We start from the raw sequence: 15,920 nt of genomic DNA, 5'->3' as shown, positions 1-15,920 counted from the left end.
CGAGGCGGTGTATTTTGACTAGTCGTTGCAGCGCTGGGACGGCGGGGGACATGCATTCCCGCGGGAATGGGACCTCCCCTCGCCAGCAATGACAGCCTCTTGGGCGCTCGCTGGAGCGCTGCCCGCGCGGAACGAGCCGCGCGCAGGAGCGCAGCCGCGGAGCTCGGCAGCCGAACCTTGCGGCGGGCGAAGAGGGGTGCCCTCGCCGTCGGGCGCCTCCAGGGAACGGGACGGCGCTCTCAGAGTGGCTAATGCGCGTCGCAGGTCACGGAGCGCTCGCTGCCGCTGCGCCCCTTCGGGCGGGCGGCTTGAGGGCTCATTCGCCCCACCGAGCCGTTTCCGGAGAGGAGGCAGCGTGGAGCCTCCGGGGCCCGACACTTTATAGGGAAAGACGGCCAGTCGGGGAGCCTTAGGGCGATGGGCTAGCACTCTGGGTATCCTGCCTCTGACTCTACTGGGGACGGGGAAGGCAAGCTCCCGCCCCATCCTGATCAGCAGACTCCGCTGCTACGCTCTCCCCGCCGCCCCAAGGCGCTCGGCAGCAGTCGCGGAGGAGGGCCCGCCCGGCCTTGGCTCCCCGAAGTGCCCGCGTTGCCCGGGGGCGCGGCCCCGAGGGCGCGGACTTCTTGAGTGGCCGCCGGCAGCGTCACTCAGGCGGGTGGCCGCGGGGGCGGGCTGTGTGGGCCTTTATCTGCCCGTCACCGACCTACTCCTCGCTGTTGGCGGCCGGGCGAGTGCGGGACGGTGGGGTGGCGGGAGCACCAGAGCCATCAGGTGAGGCAGGGCGCTGCGCCGCTCCTCGGGTAGCAGACACCTTTCCCCCACTCTGCTCCCAGCCTCGGACGGCAGCAGCGGTAACCAGGCTCCGCGAAACTCGCCGCTGCTCCAAGACGGCGAGCAGAAGGAGTGCCGGTCCCGGGCTGCTCAAAGAAGGGCGGGTCGAGGGGCTGGGAACAGAGACGGGGCTTACGGGGAGCCATGCGGTCTTGGCAGAGGCGCGCCGGGACGCCGGATTCGCCCCGGAGGAGGAGTGGAGGAGAGCTGGAGCCGGAGCGGGACTGTAGCCCGCGCGGGGAGCACGGCGGGAAGGCAGGGCGGCCTGGGCTACGGGCCGCCGGCGCATGGCCAGGGTACCCCCCAGCAAAGGGTAAAGGTAAATCAAGGCGTGTGCGGAGACCTTCACCGTCCCCTACTAGTGTAAGTGACTGGTGGTTTTCTGCCAGTACCGGCTTGTTGCGGTCTGGGTTCCAAACTCCAAGATACTGGTGGTGGTAGATTAAGACGGGCTTCTTGACAGTTGCGGGCAGTGGGAGTTTTTTTATTCTGCGAACGGTTACTTCATCCCCTTCCCCCTGTCCCGTACGAGATGAGTTTAATCGCCTTTTGCTTTAACCTTCGTGCTTTTGACTGTTTCCTTTATCCCGCCTCCCCCCCCCCCCCCCTTTAGTGTGGCAATTATTTGGTGCTTTAACACTTATCCCTCAGACAAAACATTGTTCAATAAACCCTTAATGCTGTTTAATCAGCAGCATCTCTCTGAATGACTTTCACCCCACCTATTTCTCTAGCGTGGCCCTACCACTCGAGCGTCCTCCCATTCTCCCTCTGAGTGCTCCCATTCTCCCCGCAAGCTGCACTCGCCGCCTTGTTCGCGTCTGACTTTGCTCTAAGCGGAGCGCTTATCCACTGTGGCGCATCTGCCGCCTTCTGAGCGCGCCCTCCGGCGCGGCGGAGCCGTGGGGCAGCAGAGGGCCGCGGTGGAGGGCGCGGGGCTGTGTCTGGCTGCGGAGGAGCCGCAGGGCTGCCCGCCGCACCTGCGGGGCGCGGGGGGAGCCGAGCCGCGCCCGCGGGCGGGGCTGCTGCGTGGCCGGCGGCAGCGCTCCGTCCGATGGAAAAGGTGCGGCGGGCCCGGCGGAACACCTGGTCCTGCCTGGTGCCGGCCTTCCGCCCCCTCGCCCCGGGGGAGGCGGTGCGGAGGGTCCCGCTCTGCGAGTGGGCCCTGCTGGGCTGGGGAGTTCCCGCGCTGGAGAGGGGAGCCGGGGGTGGGGGGGATGGTATGGGATGGGAGGGTGCACGGCTCAGATGCTTTGTTTTTTTGGGGGGGTTACGTCGCGCTAAGTAGTCAAGTGTCGCACCGGCGTGGCGCGTCCGAGCTTGGTCAGACTGAGGGGTCGTCACCCCGTCATCTCTGCCTTTAGCACAGAGCATTACCAGGTTCGGTGTATTGCCTGCCTTTTCAGATTGCCCTGCCCCGGAAAAAAAAATCCCCTTCTTGCCTTGAGTACGTGGAGAGTGAGTTGATTTTGCTGCAACTGCAAACCGCTGATGGTGAGAGCTCTTGGAGTAGCCAGGCAGCTCGGTACCCCTTTGAGCTTGTTCCTCACTCGGTACCATCCGTTTAAATTCAGGTGTTACTTGTTAGGACTGGAAAGCTGATAGTTATTAAAAAAAATAAATTCCAGAAACCATGCAAAACGCACAAGAAAATTTGTGTATATAAAATAGTCTTTGATAGTAGTTTATTCAGTTTAAGTCTCTGAGACTAAAAGGTGTTGCCATATTTTTTAAGTTTTGAAGTCAGCCTTTGTTGATAAAGTTTAGTAGCTACTTAGGATGTCAGTGTCTTGTGTTCTTACAGGTGATACTGGATAAAGGTGTAGCACCTAATGAATTGAGTATTTCAGGATGTGTGTATTTTCTTGAAAAGTAATAGGTTCTCAATTTTTTGTGCTGAAAAACTCCTTGCCATTTGACTTTGTCTTTACTTCGATGGCAAATTTTATATTAAACTGGGGGGGGCTAGAAGGTGTTCGGGAAATTTAGTTGAGGAAGCACAATGGTTTTAGTTTTAGCTTCAGTTTTCCTTTTTCATTCTGAATCCTGAAGTTACATTCAGGTTTTTTCATCTCCTTTCTCTGACCTTTTGGAAATGTTGTATTAGGTGTGATAGTTCTTGCAGTGGACTTTGAACTTTGTTTCTAGCAATTATGCATAAATAATTTTGTTTGCAAATATAAAATTGACAATTCTATATACATGGTGTACAGTGGAATATTACTTAATTGTAGAGAAATGTAGATATTTGAAGTTTTTACGGTGGTACATTGTGGAGCATTTGTAACTACAGACACATACTAATGACCTTGAAATTACTAAGGAATTTTATCAGGTGTATTCAAATCTGACAAAGCACATCTTTAATGGCCCTTTCAAATGTCTGCTGGTTGTACCCGCACTGATATTTCTGCCTTAGCAATAGATGTCTTTATTTTATGTGGTTTTATTCTGGTGGAGTGGTTGATCTTTTCCATGTGCAGTGGAGATTTTTAATTGATTTAGTCTTTGTGGTGGATATGTCTTAAATATGCTCCCATTTACATAAATATCTTGCTTTTATTAGGGTGATCACGCTAGTGTATTATTCCTGCAAGTAAATTTATTGTGACTTTACCATATTAATGTGACATTGATTTTTATTCTTTTTCTTGGATTCCTTTTAATTGCTGTTTTTTGAATGGAAGGGAAAGATTTACCTACTGCATTTCCGAAAATTGAGAACTAGCATAGTTAAGACTGAGCTTGGTCATCTAGGTAAAAAAAAAAAAAAAGACAGAAAACCTTGCAGAGTATGTCCCAGATTTCTACATGACAGTATTCAACCTACAGTGAAGGCTAAAGCTGAATTCTATGAAAGTCCTTGTAATATTAAGATAGAATTTTTGAGAGATAGAGCTAAGCATGCTTTAGATGGGGACTAGGTAGGAAATAGATGACATATGATCTCGTGTTCTAAAAGCCCAAGGAATAGTTCAATGCTTTCTTGTGCTTTGTAAAATAAGTCAATGCTCCTGCAGATACAGACTTTGCAGTTAAAAATAGTACAAGGATGCAAGCACAAACTTCTCTCTTCAGCAATGCAGAAATGCTGCTTTTATAGGTAAAACTTTTGTCTTACAACATAATGGCTTTTGATTGTATTTGTGGTCAATGATGTTCTTCATAGCAATAAAGCCGATTGTGAGCTAATGGATAAGCTCAATTTGTGATGAATATGCATTTCAATATTGCTTTAATGCCATCTTCACTTTTGCTGAAATGCTTTTCTAATAGATACTAGTGTCTGCAGAGGACAGTGAGTGTTACCAGCTGTTTCTAACATTTGAAAAGTGTGAGAATGTTGCTTTAGCGCACAGATTTCTTTTTCTGACAGCCCCCAAATCAATTGAAAAATCATGACATTGTCCGGCAGGATTAGCTGATGGTGTTTTGACATCTGTAGTTACACTTCTGAAGGAAGCTGCTGGATGTTTTTTTGATCTTGCCTGCGTAAAATCTACCTAATTTGATGCACTCAGAAGGATTAGTTCTGGAGAAGCTGGCATAAGACAATTTGTAAGTTTTAGCTACTACAGCTGGTGTGCCACATCAGGATGTTTTGTTGCCTAATCCATATTGAAATTCTGAAAGTCATACTGGAAGTCTCTGGTGGCTAAATAACACAAGTAGGCTTCTTGAATGATTCCCACTGAAGCTCAGACAAGCTGCCAATTCTGAGCAAGCTGCTTTTGCTCAGTAAGAATTGTTTTTATTTGTAGGGTCTCCTTGCATCTATATGCTCACAGAACACCTAAATGCAATGCTAAATCTAACAGAATCTGTGATAAGAGACCTAAATGCTAGTTGGTATTCAGTGTATTTGGAAGAAGAGCATGTGTTTCACACAGACTTTCTGACCTACAGCTTTGTAATAAGTACATCTTGGAAAGATGACCTCAGTGAAACACTTGGCTTTAGTAGTCAGTGGTTTTATATGGACTGCAGGTTTTCAGCTTTAAAATTAAGCAAAAGAGAAACAGCTCAGGGCACAAATTTGAAGAATGCTTTCTCAGAAACTTGCTTAAAAATTCTAATGCCATGTTAAGTTTTTGAAGTAGCTCACAGTCTAAATTCAACTTGGCTGGCAAAATATGTGGAATTTTAAGAGCAGTAATTACATAATGTGGAAAATTGTAATGGGAAGATCTTACTTTCATATGTTTAAAAATTGTGAATTTGGAACAAATTTTGATGTTTTCAAGGTGGAGATGAAACTAGTGTCATACTGTTTCTGTTCTGTCTGAGCCTTGTGGTACTCCTGTACTTAAGCAACAGGGGTTTTAATTTGTTTTGGTAGTTATAGTAAGCCCCAATGTAATGAAGGTTTAAAAAAAGCTGTGATTTCTTGATAAAAGTGGAGATGAGATTTAGGTCTTTAAAAGTGTGAGCATACCAGCCAAGGATCAGAATGTGAATAATTTTCGGCGGTCTTGAAGTTCACGTAAAACATTAGTGATACCGATTATTCATTCCCTCACATGGTCATGATACTGCTGATGGCTGAAATAGTCCAGCTGCTGATCAGAAACTGCAGAGATTCTTAGTTTAGATGAAGCTGTAAGATGTTACAAGGATGAGTAGCTTGATTTGCTGCAGTTAGCAAAGAAACAGGGTTATCCATGTAAAGCCACTGCGGCTGCCCAAATGATGCAGAAACTAGAAAATACCTGAGGTAGTGGAAACACGGATTGTGTTAATGATGTAAGACTCATTTCTTACTTCTTCATCTGAGTGTGGAGTAGAGGTAGAAGGAAAGCATTATACAATGGAAGGTAACTGAATTGCCATAACATACTATGAAGTGTGCATATGCAGTCTTGTGAATACTTACTACCTAAGTACTGGCAAAAGAGGGAACACTTTAGCATTCAGATAGGTTGTGAGGCAGTCTACACAGAGGTAGGAAGGAGTGCTCAGGGTGTCCTGGAATATTCGCTGTGATGTGTTGAGCAGCCTTTCTGTAAGTCTGTGCTGATTGCATTTGCTTTCAGATTGCTCTGGATTTACCTGAATAAACTTTATGTATTTTTATGGACTAAAACTGCTGTTGAGTGATGGCTGGAGTATTGATGTTCTTCTGTGCCTTAAATCTTGATGTCAGAAAAGAAGTTAGTAGGATTTGTTTTACAGAATGGATGAACAGAATTTTTCTTGGAAATTCAAATAAGTATTTAGCGGCAAATGCCTTAGTCACTTCCTCTTATAAGGGTTGAGAGAAGGAGATTCAGCCATGAAAGAGAAAGGTAATGTAAATTGAACTTCTCTACCAGTCATGTCCCTGATGATTGTGTTTTGCAATACTGTTATTATGTATTTTTTCAGAAGTAGAATTGCATACTAGAAAGGTTGGTTTGAGCCATCTTTTCTGTGGTTTTTTTTTTTAATGGCCTGTTGTTTATTATTTATGTTGATGAAAATTCGTGCAGTATTACCTGCAAGGAGGTACAGGAGGCGTCATGTCAGAAGATAGTTTGGATGCTCTGTGCCATTTCCACCTAGCTGCATTGGCGTGAAGAGGTAGAGATTTTAGTGGGTTTTGCAGTTATTCAGACTGTATCTGCATGTAATGGGGAATAAACATTTGAAATGGGCTTCTTGAGCTGGCTTTGTCTCTAATTCCTAAATGAGTAGTAGATACATTCCAAAAATTCACATTTATGGTACCTGAGGTTTTTTTAGGGATAGATCTGCTTCTGAGAGTCCTGAGCTTTAGACTTGTCTCTCCATATACTGGGATTTGGACAATCGGCCTTGGTGTCCAAGAGGCTGTTTTTGTGCAATATTATGGAAAGCTTGATATTAAAATACCTTAATGTAAAAAAAATTGGCTAAGGATGTATGTCATGGTAGTGTCTGATGTTAATAATATAACTATAAAGTGCCTTCAAGAAGTGGTTCCCTGGGGTAGACTTGGTGGGGTAGATAACAAAATTTATGAATAAAATATGTAAAGACCAGAAAAAGGGCAAGGGTTTGTCTGCCCATTCTTCAAACTTGGCCTTATAAGCTTGCTGCTTCTAGTTTTGTGTTTGTGGCATGTGATTTTTAGTTTCAGTACCAAAGTGGAGAACTTCTCCAAATCTTACTTGCGATTAACTTATTTTCTGAATGCATTCTTAAAGTTATGGTCTTATCCCTTACATGCTGCAGGAACAGCTATGCCTGGACTTGAGCAGCATCTTTGGAGAAAGGTGTGCTGAATGGTGAGATAGTTTTTGATAGCTCATGGAACCAGTGGGGCGAAAATGTACTTGTTTACCTACAGAAGTAGTTAAGGCTCCTTGCACCGCTGCTTGAGGTGACCTTGTGAGAAGTGTGTGCAAAGTGGTGAGGAGGAGGAGAAGAAGGTGGTCCCTTATATGTCTGGTCTAGTAAAGAGTGTTTCTCTTTAATAGAGAAAGGAAGATGGATGCAGGAGAGAGTCGGTATTGCGACCTTCTGTCTTGGCAAAGGAGAAGATTGTTAATGGGGTATTTTGATTTCTGAAGTTGCTTTGAGCTTATGCATACATAGCCATTGAACTGGAATGGGCAATATATTTAAGGAATGGTAGCATAGGAACTTTGTTTGTTTCCATTTTATTTTTGTAATGAAGTCTTTGTTTCAGTGCCATCCATTTTGTTTGTCCTCTTGAAATGCTGGAACATTAATGCTGTGACCTCTGTTTTTATTATCCATTAGCATTAAATTTTATAGGCATTAACCCAGCCCAGTTTAAAGGTGGAACAAGATCTTGGGATTTATTTAAATTTTCTGTGTCTGCTGTTCATCTCCATTCTTGATCCAGGAAGCATAACTAGAGGTGAACACTTACTGGTTGCCTATCACAGTTGATTTAAGAAAGGCTTTTAAATATTTTAAATTTAAATCTTAAAATCTTAGTACCTTCTATAATTGTAATTAAGGGTATTATTTTTACCTCTAGTAACACGTGTGGAAATCTCATCAGACATCCTGGTGTGGTTCATTTCCACCCAAATAAGCATTAGAAGCTGCTTTCTGTTTCCAAAAGAGGGACAACGAAAGTCATAACTCTAAAACACCATATGCTGCTTGTAACAGACTATACGTGTACTGCATGCATGCAGTAGAGAAGAAATTAGTGTATTAATGAGTTTGACTTTTTAATTGTTACGTGTTTGTACCTTGAGCTACAAGCCCAAATTGAGGTCCTGACCTAAAACTGCTATTGCTAATCTGGCCAGAGCACACATTCTGAAGGGAACTGGAAAACTGCTGACAAAGTGAACTGTATAAAGTGAAGAAGACTGTAGAAGCTGCTTCTGCATTCCGATAGCTAAACTGTGAAACTTGGCATAGCAATAGCACTTGCCTTGGACTGTATCCATGGTTGAGCTGTTGGTAGGCAAGATGAGAATTACAGCCTCATTAACCAACTGAGTAGCTGAATTTTTTCTGTAACAGTTGAGCAAACTGAAAAAAAATTAAATGGAGTCATGCTTGTCTTTTGCTAAAGGCTATTTTTATAAGAAAAGTGGTTCTTGTACTGAAATTCTTCTGCAGCAGTGCAGCTAAATGATACAAAACTAGCCATTGTGCTGAAATTATAACTGGGCTTTCTTTCTTTTGTGTGGAAGGTTTCATGTGCAACTTAGATGTTTGAGATGGTGACTGTTTCTATGTTGAATGGTATAATGACGATGACACATGCAAAGATTTGAGCAACCTAATCTAGTGGAAGATACCACTGCTGATGGCACAGGTGTTGGAACTAGAAGATTTGAAGATTGCCTCCAATCCAGACCATTCTGTGAAACTGTGAAGCAGTTTTCTGTGCAAGTTTGGTAGTGTTAGAAGTGTAGAACTAGCTGTTACAAAAGTAGTAGATACTGCAGACTTTTGCTGTGGCAAAAATCTGTTTTTCTTTTGTGGATACAGTTTTCTTGATGTTTACAAATACTGTGTGTTGTGAAACCAGGTGGAGTAAGGGTTACTTGTTTTGAACATTTTTAGGTGTTCTGAAATGAGGAATGACGGTATTCCTGAAGGAGTGCTAAGTCAAATCGCCTGTCTTTGGAGTTAATTGCATAGAATGATTGCATGCATCAGGTTTGCTGCTTGAAGCAATGCACAAGAACAGAAAATGAGTTGATAGTTTTTGTTGGGGTTTTTTGGGGTTTTTTTTTAGGTTTTTTTGTTGGTTTTTTTTTTTTGGTTTTTTGGGTTTTTTTGTTGTTGTTTTTTGTTTTTTTAATCTTAAGTGTGCAGTATCAAATTTAGCTTACATTTCTCAATAGCAATCTTGAGTAATCTTTGTTCTGAAAGAGTGTCCAAGATCAGGGACCTAAATTTTGTGGCTGCTGGTACTACTTGCTCAATTATTAAAATACTGAAAATTAATGACCATCTAATTGTAGCTATCCTCCTGTTTCATAAATGGGGTTGCCTTGCCCTTTTAAAATCTGATTTATGTATCTTTTTGTAACTTGCTTGACCTGAGATGGCTGTGTTGTTTTTGTCTGCATACATCTCAAAACCTCTGCTTGTGAGGGTATTGGGAAGAGCTGTAGACATGTGGTTATTCATGTGTTCAATCCAAATTAGGATAACTGTGAGTAAACTGCTATCAAATGCAGTACATGCAGGCAGGATTTCACATTGACCTACACAAAAGGGTGTGAAATGGTACAGTCAGGAACAGCATGATAATGCCTGGGCATCTTCAAACACTTGAATGTGAGTGGTACGTTTGCCGTGTTTGATGTGTATGGACTGGAGAGTTAGTTGATTCTCCTTAGGAAAATTGGGAAATTGTGCAGCACGATTAATAAATAGGAATAAGACCCTCAGTTTCATGAAACATGAAAAGTGTTATGGATGTAGCAAAGAGGTGAAGGTACTTTTTGTACCTGAATGCAATATGAATTGTTTGAGTGGTGCCAAAATTTTGCTTGTTACCCAAATTTATGAATTTGTAAAGCTAATCAGCCTCCTGATCTGTCTAAGATGTCCTTGACTCCATGCAACTTTCAATGTTTGAAAACTCGGCAGACCTGGCAGTGATGCCAGCAGGGCTAGGGACAGAAAGCCCTGAGCCCTGGCAGGCAGTGAGCTGTGTTGGGTCATAGAGAGAGGGAGTGAGGGAAAGCTTTTCTTTCCACTAGAGCTGTTGGGCAGTGTGTGTGCTGTCCACAGAGATGGATGGTGGTGTTTGCCTCCTTGGAGAGTTTTCAGCCTGTACAGTATAACGGCCTGAGCAATCTCACCACATGGCTGATCTTACTGGGGGGAGGGGGGGTTGAGACTGGAGATGATCTGAAGTTCCTACTGACCCTAATGACTCATCTGTCTACCACTTTTGCCACAAAACAAAATGCATTTACTGGACAGAGAGCTGAGGCATGGCAGAGTTTGGGTGTTACTTTTTTTTTTTTTTTTTTTTGGTAAACTCAGCTGTGGTTGAGTCAGAAACACCAGCACAGTATGAAACTACTGGCTGTTCTTATGAGTGCATTTCTAGGTGAAGTTCAGTCATTTGCACAGTTTTAACAGTTGTAACACTGCTTTGACACTCTTCCAGTCTTTAGGTATTTGGGATAGTAATTGGACAAATAATATGACTAGCTACTGTATGTTGCCCTTATGAGTCTACTTTATGCTTAGAGCATATAATCAGTCAGCACTTTTTCAACAAACTTTTTCATTAATGGTTGTAGACCTAAATATTTACTAATTCTTAGGGGTTGTATGACGCTGTTCTTTTGAGAGAAAATAATTTAGTTGTCTTTTCCTCTGTGCAGGTTGGCTTCTTAAAAGAATAAACAGTGATCTGTCCAAACTTGTTCTCCTGGTGGAGATCAGCCTAGAGGCACATATTTAGATTTTAAAGTAGTCTCAAGAGTCCTCTGGGAGCTAAAAGTATGTACCTTTGCATGAACCACTTGAGAGTAGTGGGTGATCAGAAGGCTTTTCTGAAAATCCTTAAGGGCAGTTTCAAATGACAATCCTTTGACAACTGGAGTGATTAGTATGATGATGTAATTGATGGCCTCTGTGTAAGAGGTGAGATATAACAAGCAAGCTACTGGCCAGCAGTAGCCCAGTCTGTGTCAAATAGAAAATATTCAAAGTTGTTGCTTATGTGACAGTTTAGATGTGAGGTTTTCTGCCTTTTGTTTGGTTTGGGTTTTGTTTTGGGGATTTTTTTTTGTTTGGGATTTTTTTGTTGTTGTTGGATGGTTCATGTTTATTTTTGTTGGTTTGGTGTTGTTTTTTTTTAATGTGAATTTTGGTTCAGATTGTGTTTTGGGCACACCTCTCTGAGAGGATGTCTGAGTTTTGGCCTTGTTTAGACTTTCTAGAGACAGGCTGTATGATGTCTTGTGGATCAGGGTGCCTTGGTGTGGGTAATATCTTTCTTTGCTTGTTAGGACACCTTTTGGTAGATTAGGAGAGAAAATGTGGCTTAAAAGGAGATGAAAAATGGGAAGATGTGGCTTATGAGTCAGGAGATAGAAAATGGCTGTAAAGATTGAAGTAAGCCTGTTCATGGAGCAGTATCAGTCTGATAGATTTTATGGTGTGTTAGACTCTAATATCTCTGTTTATCCACATAACTTCTTTATTTCTAGCTTCCTGATTTCCGGAAGTGACTGTGGCATTATATAGTGAAGTGGTAACCTAAAGAGGGAAGACAAAGGACTAGGTATATGTATGTGCTTTTACACGAGAGGGACTTCTGTATGGCCATCAAAAACTGTAATACCTTTGTCTAAAACTACTTTTGGCAAAAATGCTTCTGTCAGATACTTCTGTGCACAGTTGTGAGCTGATAGTGTGTGAAAGGCATGCATTTTTGCCAATTAACAATAATACCAATTGATCGCAACTTGTTTCTGTCAACAGTACCCTATTTTCTGTCCATTGTTCTGTGTTCTATTATACTGGATGATCTCAGGAGGATTAGGAAGGAACTCCTGGCCATGAAAAGAAGTGACAGCAGAGAGGGTGAGGATTGTAAATAGCTAAGGTATTGCTTCTGGCTCATGTGTTTTAATAATAGCTAACTGCCCTTTTTCTGTGTGTACTCCACTTTGCTTCAAAATTATTTTACTTGCAATATGATGTGGACAATTCTCTTAGACCTTGGAAGTAGGAAGGAATGGAATGTGTGTTTAAGCAGCTTATGCCTTCTGTGGGTAAATAGTAGTGGTCATGAAAACCAGGTAACTACCTGAAGGGTTATGGAGGATTGGAAAACATGACTGAACATGAAGTTGTTCTTCAACTTCACCTTCATAGTTACGTGTTCTTCTCTGCCTGCTGTCCTTTGAGAGAAGTAATGTGGGTGGCCTCTAAAGGCACTGAAAAATAAGGATCATAGCACGGTTTGGGTTTGAAGGGATCTTTAAAGGTCATGTAGTCAGTCAAACTCCTCTGCAAAGAGGAGAGGCATCTTCAGTTTGCTGTGAGTCCTGTCTAATCTGACCTTGAATATTTCCAAGAATTGGGCATCTGTCACCTCTGCAGACAGCCTGTTATAGTGTTCTGTCCATCCCTACATGCCAGCCACACCATACAGCTTGGTCTTGACAATCTCGAAGTGCACTTCTAGGGCATTCTGCCTCATGACCATTTTTGCCATGTAGTAGTTTAGACTGTCTGCAGATCCAACCCATAATGGTTGCTGTCTTATGTAGTCATGATACATTCTTAAAATGTATGTTCAGATGAACAAGAAATTCTTCTCCTTAGATTGAAGGAGTTAAGTTGATCTAAAACTGCTCATGTGGGACTGCTAGTAACTAGCCATTGTAGTGTTATCCCAGAGGATTGTAACCAGTGGCACAGGCTCTATTTGGAGGTCTATCCCTAGTGGTACCTCCCACCCATAGTGGGCCCAGTCTTGTTTAATTTATCTATCAATGACTTGGATGAAGGGCCAGAGGTCTCCTCAGTGATTCCCTGACAACACAAAGCTGGGAGGAGTGGCCCCAGAGGCTGTGCAGCTCTTCAGGAGGACCTCAGCAGCCTGGAGAGATGGGCACAGAGGAACCCTTCTGAAATTCAGCAAAGGCAAGTGCAGGGTCCTGCAGCTGGGGAGGAACAACCCCAGGCACCAGCACGGCCAGGGGGTGACCTGCTGGGAAGCAGCTCTGTGGAGAAGGAGCTGGGGGTCCTGGTGGACAGCAAGCTCTCCATGAGCCAGCAGTGCCCTGGAGGCCAAGAAGGCCAGTGGCATCCTGGGCTGCATTATGAAGAGCATTGCCAGCAGGTTGAGGCAGGTGATCCTGCCCCTCTGCTCAGCTCTGGTGCGGCCTCACCTGGAATGCTGTGTCCAGTTCTGGGCTCCTCAGTACAAGAGAGATGTGAAGGTCCTGCAGCGGGTCCAGCGAAGGGTGACAAAGATGATTTAGGGACTGGAGCATTACTCTTCTGGGGAAAGGCTGAGGGAGCTGGGCCTCTTCAGCCTCAAGAAGAATCAGCTGAGGGGGGACCCCATCAATGTCTATGACTACCTGAAGGGAGTGTGTCTAGAGGTCAGAGCCAGGTTGTGGTGCAAAGCAATAGGACGAGAGGCAATGGGTAGAAACCAATGCACAGCAAGTTCCACCTGAGTAAGAACTTCTTTACTGTGCAGGTGACTGTGCACTGGAGCTGGCTGTCCAGAGAAGTTATGGAGTCCCCTTCACAGATATTCTCAAGAACCGTCTGTATGCAATCCTGTGTAGCAGTGCTCTAGAATGAAGCTACCAGAGCAGGGAGGTGGACAAGGTGACCCACTGTGGTCCAGCCTCACCTTTTTGATGACTAACTTCAGTTAATGGTTTGGGCCTAACAGAATTAGTGGCAAAGTTTTGTTTTCTCTCCCTTTCTGGTTCCCACTTTTCTCAGGAGAAGCTTATTGCTGAAGATTTAATCCTGTGAGTCATTTTGATGCATTGGAGTGACCAAATAGGTAGTGGTGGGGCTAGCAAACATCCAACTATGCAAATAAAATGTGTGAGCTTGAAGGAGCTTGCTCTGTCTGTGCAAGCTGCTGAATCCATTCATGAACAAGTACAAAAGAAACTTCAGAAGCCTGGATAGAGACTGATATTGTAGGGAAGGATAAAACCTCCAGTTGTATGGTAGTCAGATGAAACTCTTGCATGTCCTTAGTTAATGCTTCTTCTGTGACCAAATGTTGAGATTGTTCTGCCACAGAGGCTCCTCACTAATATCTAAGAGAGATCTCCAATCTCATCCTTTCCCCAAGTTGCATCAAGAAGGAATTGTATAAAACAAGTACTTGATCACCCTCTTCTAGACAAGCTGGCATGAATTTTTAAACATCTTTTCAGTCCAGTGTGTTGTAATAACTTTATAACTTAATTAAAAATAGCCTCTGCTAAAGGTCCATTTCTGTAGCAAACCAGGATAATGGCATCAATATATTAAGGAGAGTGTCACTTGGCATGCTCTTGATGGCAAGTAGCTGGCAGTCTCTGTAGCTCTTTTTCTCAAAGTACGCTTCATGACAGTTACCTGCAGTATGTTTTCCTGCTTTGTTGTTTTATGATTAGGAAGTGCTTGTGACCTACTGTACTGTATAGGTGTAGCCAGAGCACAGCCTTCTGCTGTCTATTCAATATTTTCATGTCTTTTTAAAGCAATTTATTCTGGAACTTGCTTAAGCTAAGTGTATTTACCTTTGAAACCTGCAGTACTACTGCTGTGTAACAGTAACATTGTTGGAAATGATGTAAAAAACACAGACCTGTGTTTTCTTCCCTTCTTTCTCCACATCACACATACTTGGGCACAAAATGGATTATGTTACCTTGGGTTGTAGGTGACCCTGGGATTTTGCATTTTTCCCAGTCTCATTTGTGAGAAGCAGGTAGCAGGTGTTTTTTGAAGTTGTCAAACTTATGTCACGCTGCCCAGTTTGGAGATGAAAATGGGACCTCTGAGGTTTTCAGGTAGCTGTATTTGCTGTGGGGCCTTCTACCAATGAAAAAATTATTGATCCTGCCGTTGTATGCTCCTCACTTCAGTAGCAATAAGCTGCTGTTGTTCATGTTAAGATATCAGTTGTCTTCATTTTTTCTTATATATCTTCTGCTGAATTAATACAAGATGAATGAAGAAGTGCAATATGCAGCGCTGATGGTGCTCTCTCGTGTGCCTGACCTGCTGTGTGGAACTCCCAGAAGCAGAGGTGGCCTCTTGTGAATAGTTGTGGTTCATTCTGGTATGTGTTGTTTCTCCTCCTCCAACATCTACTAAGCCAGCAAAATACTGGATTAGGCTGCAAAAGCCAGAGCCACTGGTTATGTTGCATGACTGTTTCTACTTTGTTCTTCATACCTCCTTGTGACATTGCAAAACCATATTCTATATGAAAAATAAGAGTCCATTGAATTACCAGCAGAATTAAGCGCCATGTTTGATTTGTTCAATTTTTCATTGTTTGCTTCTTGGTATGGGTCTATAAATAGACATATCTTTGTTTTGGGGTAGGTATTTGGTGAAAGTCAGGTTGTAGATCTTAAGCTAGAAGTAATTGGGAGATGTCTGACTCAGGTGGTATTACTGGACTGTTATCCAGTCGTTTCCTTCTTTATCATATTGCAGCAGTGTTTTAAAATTTCTCATTGTGGCATCCATCAGGATGGAGGGTGGTGTATCAAAGCAAAACTACAATCAACAGGCAAATATATTCAGAAGTGCTTGGTAGCTCCAGCACTGAAGAGGTGACTGTAATGGAAAAATGCAAGTGTACTCAGTTGAACAGGTGCTCCAAGCAAGAAAGGATTAAGCAGATGGGCATGATGACCATGGAATTACTTCAGTATAACACAACTGTAAAACAGTGCCTTCAGGAGCTGTCTGTGGAGACTCTGATGAATAATTACATAGGCAAGATCTGATGTGTGCAGGGGAAAAATCCTAGAAAGCCAGAACAGTGATGATTGAACCTGCACAATGGATCATGCAACAGTTGCTGTTTGAGGCAGTTTGCTTCTGCTTCAATTCATTCCCATATGTGTGTTTGCACTTCTTTTTATAGCTTGCATACAGCTGTTCCTTAGCATTGA

The 15,920-nt window shown here is 43.4% G+C and overlaps 1 protein-coding gene across 14 annotated transcripts in view; it reads left to right on the top strand.

The window, feature by feature from the left end:
- ELAVL2 (ELAV like RNA binding protein 2) overlaps positions 1-15,920 on the top strand; it is a 108,754-nt gene that overhangs the window by 21,835 nt on the left and 70,999 nt on the right. Inside the window, exon 1 of one of the 14 annotated variants that reach the window (XM_038124661.1) lies at positions 6,181-7,079. The exons of 12 other annotated variants lie outside the window; for them this stretch is intronic. The gene's annotated coding sequence lies outside the window, so the exon portion shown is untranslated. Of the gene's footprint in view, positions 1-6,180; positions 7,080-15,920 lie in introns of those variants that run through there. One more of the 14 variants, XM_038124665.1, reaches the window with a different exon arrangement.

This window comes from Motacilla alba, chromosome Z (genome assembly GCF_015832195.1).
Source record: "Motacilla alba alba isolate MOTALB_02 chromosome Z, Motacilla_alba_V1.0_pri, whole genome shotgun sequence".
Taxonomy (NCBI): Eukaryota; Metazoa; Chordata; class Aves; order Passeriformes; family Motacillidae; genus Motacilla; species Motacilla alba.
The sequence above is the reverse complement of the archived record's forward strand: the minus strand, read 5'-3'. Positions and strand labels throughout refer to the sequence as shown.